This window comes from Pistacia vera, unplaced genomic scaffold (assembly GCF_008641045.1).
Source record: "Pistacia vera cultivar Batoury unplaced genomic scaffold, PisVer_v2 Contig479, whole genome shotgun sequence".
NCBI classification, from domain to species: Eukaryota; Viridiplantae; Streptophyta; class Magnoliopsida; order Sapindales; family Anacardiaceae; genus Pistacia; species Pistacia vera.
This window is the reverse complement of record NW_022196311.1, coordinates 870,742-879,743: the sequence shown is the minus strand read 5'-3', so window position 1 is coordinate 879,743 and position 9,002 is coordinate 870,742. Positions and strand designations below refer to the sequence as shown.

Sequence of the window (9,002 nt, the reverse complement as noted above, 5' to 3'; positions counted from 1 at the left end):
TAATATTTTCACATATTTCAATTATTATTTATGTAAAATCTCTCTCTTAAGTCTTTTATTTTATTTTATTTAAATACATACTTTCTCTCCTGATTTTTATTTTATTTATTAAATATACATCTTTACAACTCACCAAATTCTCTCCTCAGCATATCTTCTTCTCACCACAAATTCTCATTTCCTCTAAAACAACCTTTTCCTAATTAAATATTGACTTTAAAGGTGAGTACACAAATTAAAATCCAAGTAACGTCAAATAAGTTAAGTGACTAAGGTTTAAAAAACTAGATATAGTACTAACGAAATTGATATAAAATTTTATAGATTATAAAATCAGCAAAATTTGTAATGTTATAAAATTATCAATAAGACTACACTACAACTTTTTCATACAATCTTTTTATACAATCCTAATGTGGTAGCTAATGATTGGTCAGCTCACATTTAGGCAAATGGGACCCCCTACAATTGACCAATCACGAATTGCTACATCAAAGTTTATGAAAAAGATTATATGAAAAAGTTGTAAGTGTAGTAATGCTATAAAATTATCTCTTTTATTGAGATTTTTGTATTTATTGCAATTAATTTTTGTAACAATATACTAAATTTTTTTTTTAAAGAAAAAAATTATTTGGTTCATTATTTGATGATTTTAGAATAGTATTTTAAAAGAAGTAAATTAAGTTATTTTTTAAAATATAATTATTAATGTTTTGTGAGATGAATAAAGTAGAATAGGATTTTGAGAATATTGAACAAATGCGTTTTTGAGTTTTTAGGATATAATGGTGAAAATGATAGGTATATAATATTGAACAAGGGGCCCTAAAGCACTGTATTAATCCTAAAACATGTGTTTTTAATGTTGAATAACTAATAGTTAAATTAATATAAAAAATATTATTTCCACCCACCCTAATCTTGACTCTCCATTTTTTATCCTTAAATTCATCTCATTTATATTATAGAAATTTTTTAATCAGAACTTTTGAATAGATAATTATTCATGTATTTATCAAACATAATCAAAACAAAAATTATCTGAGATATCCTAACCACATAATTTAATCACTATCATCTTGAAATTTAATTAGCATAGCTGGGTGGGTGCCCAATTTGGCATTTGCTTGTTTCCTTGGCATCATTTCCCTGCCGTTGTAAATAAATATATTTTGGTGTCAATTATTCATGTGGCTAGTGACACGAATAGAAAGAACACTGTATGCTTATACAAAAAGTTGGCCCCGACGGTCAAATGTGCTCTATTTGAAGTAAATCTCCGAATGGAAACTATCCTCCATTCATAGACACCAATCACAGGAATCCCACGTTATGTGACGACACCTGTTATATTATTGTTGTACATGGTTTTCCTACGACCCGAATTGTGCCATTTGTCTACTGACTACATGAGATTGAGCATCCAGGATCATCCACATGTCACTCCCACAATGAATAACTTAGCTAATAAGCTGGTCAGATCTTAAGCATGGTTGCTCTGACTTAATATGGGGGAAGGTTGATTCAGGTTTGATTACGGGAGATTATGCGTGTAATCTATCAACTCTCAACTACTACCAGATAAATGTATAAAAGCAGACATCACCTCCATTTTGAAGAAGAGACACAAACACCCCCAAAAACCCTAAAAAAATACACTTAAGCAAAGAGCCTACTTAGAAGAGCACTCTAACTCACCATTACGTTCTCCTCTTGTAATTACTCTGTGCATAACATGGGTGGGTGTAAGCATAAGATAATATTAGTAGACGTAGCTTGATTTAAACCCGCAGAATCACTTTAAAAATCTTTATCTTTCTTTATTTAGCACACACTCCACTCCCGAGTTGATTATCCGTATACGCAATCATTCCCATTTCTGTCCGGCCGAATGTTATCGTAAGTTGTTGCGGGTTTTCATAACAACATTTTCATCGGCTATCTTTTCATATTTGGTCTCTTAGGCATGAGCCTTAAGCTTAACTTTTCTATTAAACGTCTCTACACGTAATTCATGGTATCTTTTATTTTACTCTAATTCTCACAACTGATCTCTTTTCTCCTCCCCTCCTCCAAACCCCCCCCCCCCCCCCCCTTAAATTGCACAGGTAACACAGTGTCATTCTTGGGCGTTCTTGGCGCCAGTGTAGAGCCTTTGAACTCATTGAAGCAGATTTATACATATTAATTTTGTGATGGTTTCAAGAAGAATCATATCTATCCTCCCTCTCTGTTTGATCAGGCCAACATTTTGTAAAATTTACAAGAAGAAATCATCAGAAGGGTATCATTCAATACCGTTATGCATGTTATTGTACTTTACTACGATGTTGTTAGTGTACTATGGCTACCTCAAGTCCAAAGCTTATCTCATTATGGGCATCATGGCATTGGAAGTCTTATCAAAATCATTTACCTCATATTTTATCTCATGTATGCATCAAGGAAGGAGAACGTTTATCTTTGTCACTTCGAATTACAAAGACACACACTCATTTTCATTAAGATTTTTGACATAAAAACTCTTAAATACTTCAATTGCAGAAATTTACGCTGAAGTTGATACTATTGTTAAATGTGGGGCTTCTGGTGGGATGATTTTAATCTCTAATTTTCTACTGAAGGGCTCCAAGCGAGTCACCGCTGTTGGATGGTTATGTGCTGCCTATAACCTTGCAGCAATCGGCTCTCCTTTGAGCATCATGGTAATAATTTCATCTTAATTAAGCTATTTCAGTTCACTTCTTGCATGAATTTTCAATTAATTACTGTAAAATAATGTTGCAGAAACGGGTGATTACAACCAAAAGTGTGAGAGTTTATGCCATTTTCTTTGTCATTTTTCCTTACTCCCAACGCCACCTGTGTTTTCTTCTATGAAGTTTTTGTTAAGGATTTATTCATTGCAGTATAACAACATTTTATAAGCTATACTTTCTGAACCATTTCTCGATAATATTTTCAAGCATGATATTCTTCGTTAGAGAGTTGCCCTAGAGGCAATCAATTATTGTAGAATTGACTCTTTGTAATAATTTCATTGACAATAAAAGACATCTTATTCTATATCGTGTAAATCATAACTGTATGTATTGATATATTCCTTAGATGGTAGAACCATGAAGGGTACCAAGTACTTCAAATCTTGATAGTGAGAACCCTAATATCACATATGATGGCCATTCTAGAAATGTTCGTAGCCCCAGTATTATTCTGACCAAGAATACAGATAATACAGTAGACTATCATAGTGTTTAAACCCTGTCGAAAGGCAGTGAACTCCCCAATCATGGTACGTAGCTTCATTTTGCACTAATACCCTTAGTTGAATTTTGTTAAAGTTATCTTGAACAAGTGTTAAGGAAATTCTTTAAAATGTTATTAGGTAAAATGGTCATTCCACTCATAATATATGAGAGTAGGAATGAAAAGAAGTAGAGTAACATAGAGAAGTTTAAAAAAAATGAGGGCATTCTTGTGATTTACTAAGGGACATAGATAGAATTTTTAGAAAGTGCAAGGTAAAATGGGGAAAAAAATATATAATATATATATATATAAGCTATATATCATATATATATATCATTATGTAGTAATAAGAGTTCAAGAGTTGAAACCCTAACACTCCACCCTTTGTTCATGCACTTTCACCCCAAATTCTCTCAAATTTCTTCCAAAATTTCCAAGGAAATTCATAGGATTTTGGCTAGATTTTGATATATTTCAATCCTAAGCATTCAAAGGTAAGATTCTTGCACTAAGATGTGAGATTAAATTTTAAGTTTTGAATTCTTATGTTTTTATATGCTTAGGTTTAAGAGGAAAGAATTCTACCAAAGAGAGACTATAGTTTAGAGTTGTTCAAATTCAAGGTAAGTAAATCCAATTAGCTTTGATGAATAATACTTATGTAGAGAATTCTTAATGTTTGATGTGTTTTGGATGATGAATTATGGATTGAAATTGAGGTTGTTTGATTTGTGAATCTTATGGCCATGAAGTGATGTATTTGTGTGTTGATTGATGGGATTTTGGATGAAATATGAAAAATGATGTGGAATGGTGGAGGATGAAATTCGGCTAGGGTGATTGTTTGGTCTTAGGGAGTTTTTGCTCCAATTTTGATGGCTTGAAAGATATGTGGAAGTGTAACCAATTTAGGGTTTGTATGTGCATGTAAGGTGTTTGATGAAATTCCAAAGAAAGTGCATATATGAGTATGTTAGAGTATTACCTTGTTATGGTAATGTTGATGGTAGAGAATATTAGTTCCATAATGATGTCTTTATATGCCCTAATGCATTCTTTAATTTTGAGCATTTGTATTTATAAAGAATAGCAAAAAATACTCTTATTTACATGCATAAACACACATATGAGAATATTAAAATTAAAGAATAAAGAGAAAGAAAGAAAAGAAATTAATTGTAGAATCATTATCTAAAGAATAGTTCAAATCTGAAATTTTATTTAAAGAAATATAAAAAGATAAGAGAAGAGAAGGTTGTTGCGATAGGGAACTCGTGAGTGACAAAGAAGAAGAATATTCCCATATGCACGCCGCCTTTAATGAGCAGCCTAAGAATAAGAAAGAAGAATTTGTACAGTCCGTTAGAAGTTCATGTGGATGAGGACTATACCCAAGAAAGAATTTGAGAATACACTCACATGGCTAGGGTTCCGAATCCATGCCTTAACCAAGTCCGATCGGCAAAGAAAGAATAGAAAAGAAAAGAAAGAATAGAAAATAAGAGAAACAGAAAAGAAAGAAGAGAAACAGAATAGAAGGAAACACAAAAAAAGAAAGAAAACAGAAAGGAAACAGAAAGGAAACAGAAAACAAAATGAGGAATAGAAAACAGAAAAACAAAAAAGAAAATGCATTGCATAGAAAAAGTTTATGCTTTTGTATATATGCATCATGCCATTTCTACTATCCCGAGTTAGTTTCCCTATTTGAGCTTACATATCGATAAATGAGAAACTAGAATCTTAGAAAGAGCAGAGAAGAATTGAGAAGTTTGGTGTAAGGAAAAAAAATCCAGGATTTGAGTAACGGGGAAAGAATAGAAGTATTGTGGGTTTACTTAGTGAGCAATTAGTGCTCACTTTGTCGATTTCATTGTTTTTGCAGGTAGTAGATGAGATACAGTCAGATAGAATGTCAAGTAGTAGATGAGATGCAGTCAGATGGAATGTCAAGTAACAGAGGAGAAAGGCAACACTGTCTGATTGTATTTTTGAGTTTATTTTTGTGACTCGTTACTTGATGTAGATATTTGTATATAAAGAAAAATTAGTTATGGGCCCTCTATTTTATACCTCTATATATATATATATATTTTTTTTTTTTTCTATAATATGTTTAGTGAGTTATTACTTATATTTTTCCAAGGAACTACTAGCTAGAAAGAATATTACAAGTGATTGATCTCATTTGTCAAGGTTGTTTGCTGACAACCTGGTATAACACATTGGTGCTTGTTGTAGGCAAGTTCATTGGACTGACCCACCAGAGGATTCCATATAGATGGTAACCCCAGTGTCTATGGAACAAATCCTCTAACGAATGGTGGTGCATGTGATCTTTAGACTTGAGATCACCAGAGCGCCTTGTGCACCGATTGGTGTAGTTTGACACTAGCCCAATGCAGTTCTATTCAAAGATGTCAATACGGTAGTGATTGGCTGCATCAAAGAGTGTATCAAGACTATGGTAGATCGACATAGGATTCNATTTGTATATAAAGAAAAATTAGTTATGGCCCTCTATTTTATACCTATATATTTTTTTTTTTCTATAATATGTTTAGTGAGTTTTACTTATATTTTTCCAAGGAACTACTAGCTAGAAAGAATATTACAAGTGATTGATCTTATTTGTCAAGGTTGTTTGCTGACAACCTGGTATAACACATTGGTGCTTGTTGTAGGCAAGTTCATTGGATTGACCCACCAGAGGATTCCATATAGATGGTAACCCCAGTGTCTATGGAACAAATCCTCTAACGAATGGTGGTGCATGTGATCTTTAGACTTGAGATCACCAGAGCGCCTTGTGCACCGATTGGTATAGTTTGACACTAGCCCAATGCAGTTATATTCAAAGATGTCAATACAGTAATGATTGGCTGCATCAAAGAGTGTATCAAGACTATGGTAGATCGACATAGGATTCATCACTCCCGGGTACGGGATAAGTTGTCTTACTACCCAATTTAGTAAATGACAATGACACTAAAGGTGTGACCACAGTGGGATTGAGTTGTTGCTCAATCCAATTTATCATTTTGGTCATTAGTCTAGTAACTGACTACAAACATATCGAGAGTAACTGAGGTTGATACTATTTATATACCTCGGTCTCGATGAGATAACAGATGATAAAATGATTTGATTGCATGGTAACCATATCATTGATAGGTAGCTATTTCGCTGAATCTGAATCTATTAGGAGGCCATTATGCCTTGCTAGGGGCTAATCTTGGTCTATATGTAGTGAGATAATTAATTGGTGTTAATTGCAATACTATTCACTACCGATATGATGAGGAGCCTATGGGTCACATACGTAAAAAATAATTTAAGAATCATTTTGTGCGAGGGGTATTTTTGTCTTTTAGGACGAAAGTATATTTTTATAATCTCACAGTGCAATTAGATTTGTTGAGGTTGTTGCCTAGATTTAATGTTAAATCAAATCAGTGAGATTATATTTAAATATATGTATGCATATGTTTAAATGAATTATTATTAATTAAATGTTATAAATGTATTAATTGATTTTAATTATAATAATTAATTAAAAGAAAATACCAAAAGGAGAGTGTTTAGACACATGGATTAATTTGGGTTGGAGCTCAATCCTATTCTTTGAAGGATTAGGGTTTTGAGACATGCACTATATAAATGCATGTGTATTGAAAGAAATAAGTGAATTCATTTTTATTCATTGAAGAGAAAAAAGGCAGCCCTTTCTCTCCTTCTCTCCCTCACGTTTTCCCTTAGTGCTTGAATCAAAGATTTTTCTTTGATTCAAGTTGATTTTTGAAGCCAATAGAGGATCTAGCAAATCCCTCTTTGGTTCTTCGGACTGTCTTTGTGTGGATCACTGTTCAGCTCTATGTTGAATCGGTAGTGAAGTAGGTTTAGAGACATTTGAAGGAGCCTCCAAACATGCGTAAGATCTCTAATCCTTGAATGGATGTTTATATTTTATGTAGAATTTTGATTTGACATGTTAACTATATAATCTGTACCTGAATTTTGGGCTTTAAAGGAATCGATTTATCCTTTAATGTTTGTTTTTCCACAACGTTGGGTAGATCGATTCCTAACATTCTTATTATTTACAGACATACTAATTAACCATTTTGTGGTTTTTGATGGTAGTTACCAAATATCTTTGGATTTTTACTTGGAATCATTCAAATGATCCTATACTTCATTTACAAAGTGAGAACAAAAATATTGAAAGAACCCCAAAGCACCATTCATATAAACTTGAAGAAATATCCGAAGAGATGAAGATGTTTGTTCAAAATAAGCCCGTTGGTTCAAGTGCGACTATTACAAAGAGAAGAAGTGAAAACTTTTTGACTGAGAGAGAAGAAACAACTATCATTTTTTACTCAAGTCTAATACCTTCTATTACAGTCTGGGTATTTAAGTAGCTTACAACTGGATTTAGCTATAGTAAAACTAATTAATACAAAATGGCAAGTCTCCCCATAAATGAATAGGAACATGAGATTGAAATTTTAGTGCTCTTGCAATATTCAGTATATGTCATGCTTCCTTTCTACAACCCCATTTTGTTGGGGTGTGTAAGGACAGAATGCTCATGAATATACAAAGAGAACTAAAAAAAATGTCAAATTCTTTATTAAAAAACTCAGTTCCATTATCTGTCCTAATTTTCTAGGTGTAAGAGAAAATTGATTTTGAATCATCAAAATGAATTGTTTGAACACATGAAAAGTCAGATTTGTAACTATAAAAAGGTCCAGGTGCTCGTGAATGATCATAACCAATGTAAGAAATATTGAAACCATTGTATGTTGGATCCTTGCAAGGACCCTAAACATATAATGTAAAAGATCAAAAATATGAGTTGAAGAAGACAGGCTATGTGAAAAGATTTTCTGCATTGCTTAGCCATAGGGCAAATTTTACAACAATGAAATGATTCCTGTACAAAGATGTGCTTAAGAGAAGGAATCAATTTTATTCTAGAAAAAGATGCATGTCCTAATCTATGATGCCAAACAGTAGCATTACACTAGTACAAGCAAGTCAAGATTGGTTTACAATCTGATTTATTTTCTATAACAGAGTAAGACAGATTTTAGCCTGTGGCATAACTAGATAGTAGAGCCCATGATATTATTTACCAACGCTATCATTGACCCAGTCTATAGGTCCAAACAAGCAAAAATGAGGAAAAAATGATAGTAACATGATTGTCTTTACAAAATTTGAAACAAATACAAGTTATAGTGAAAGTGAGGGACAAAAAGAACTTTTAGAGTTTTATCTGTGAGGAAAGGGATATCACCAGTATGGTATAGTGTGGTCATACCATTTGGAAGTTTAACACTAGGTTTTTTTTGAAGATGTGTATGGAGAAACATTTTCCAGACTTTGAAATGCAAAAGTCATATGGTCATTAGCTCTGTATCAAGAATCCAGGCATTATGTAAAGGTGCCAGAAGAGAAGTGATATTACATGCTGATTAGCGGTGATTTCAGAGTTGTCTAAGCCAGGTTAGAGTTAATACTTGAACCATCTTTGCCAAGAAGTTTCAAAATTCTTGGTACTATGTGGAGTAAAAAGACTTGAAGGTTTGGTCATAGATGCAGAAGTCCTTTGTGGATCACTATCACAGGAGATTCACTATGATTTGCATCAGGAGTCTTATAATTTGTCTCTTTCTTTTGTTTATTTCTTTGTCGATTATCAAGATATCCATGTAGCTTCCAAAAAAATTGACTGTGTG

General features: G+C 32.8%; 1 pseudogene; it reads left to right on the top strand.

Annotated features, from left to right (window-relative positions):
- Window positions 1–1,738: 1,738 nt before the first annotated feature.
- LOC116146586 lies at window positions 1,739–7,530 on the top strand (annotated as a pseudogene).
- Window positions 7,531–9,002: the final 1,472 nt, after the last annotated feature.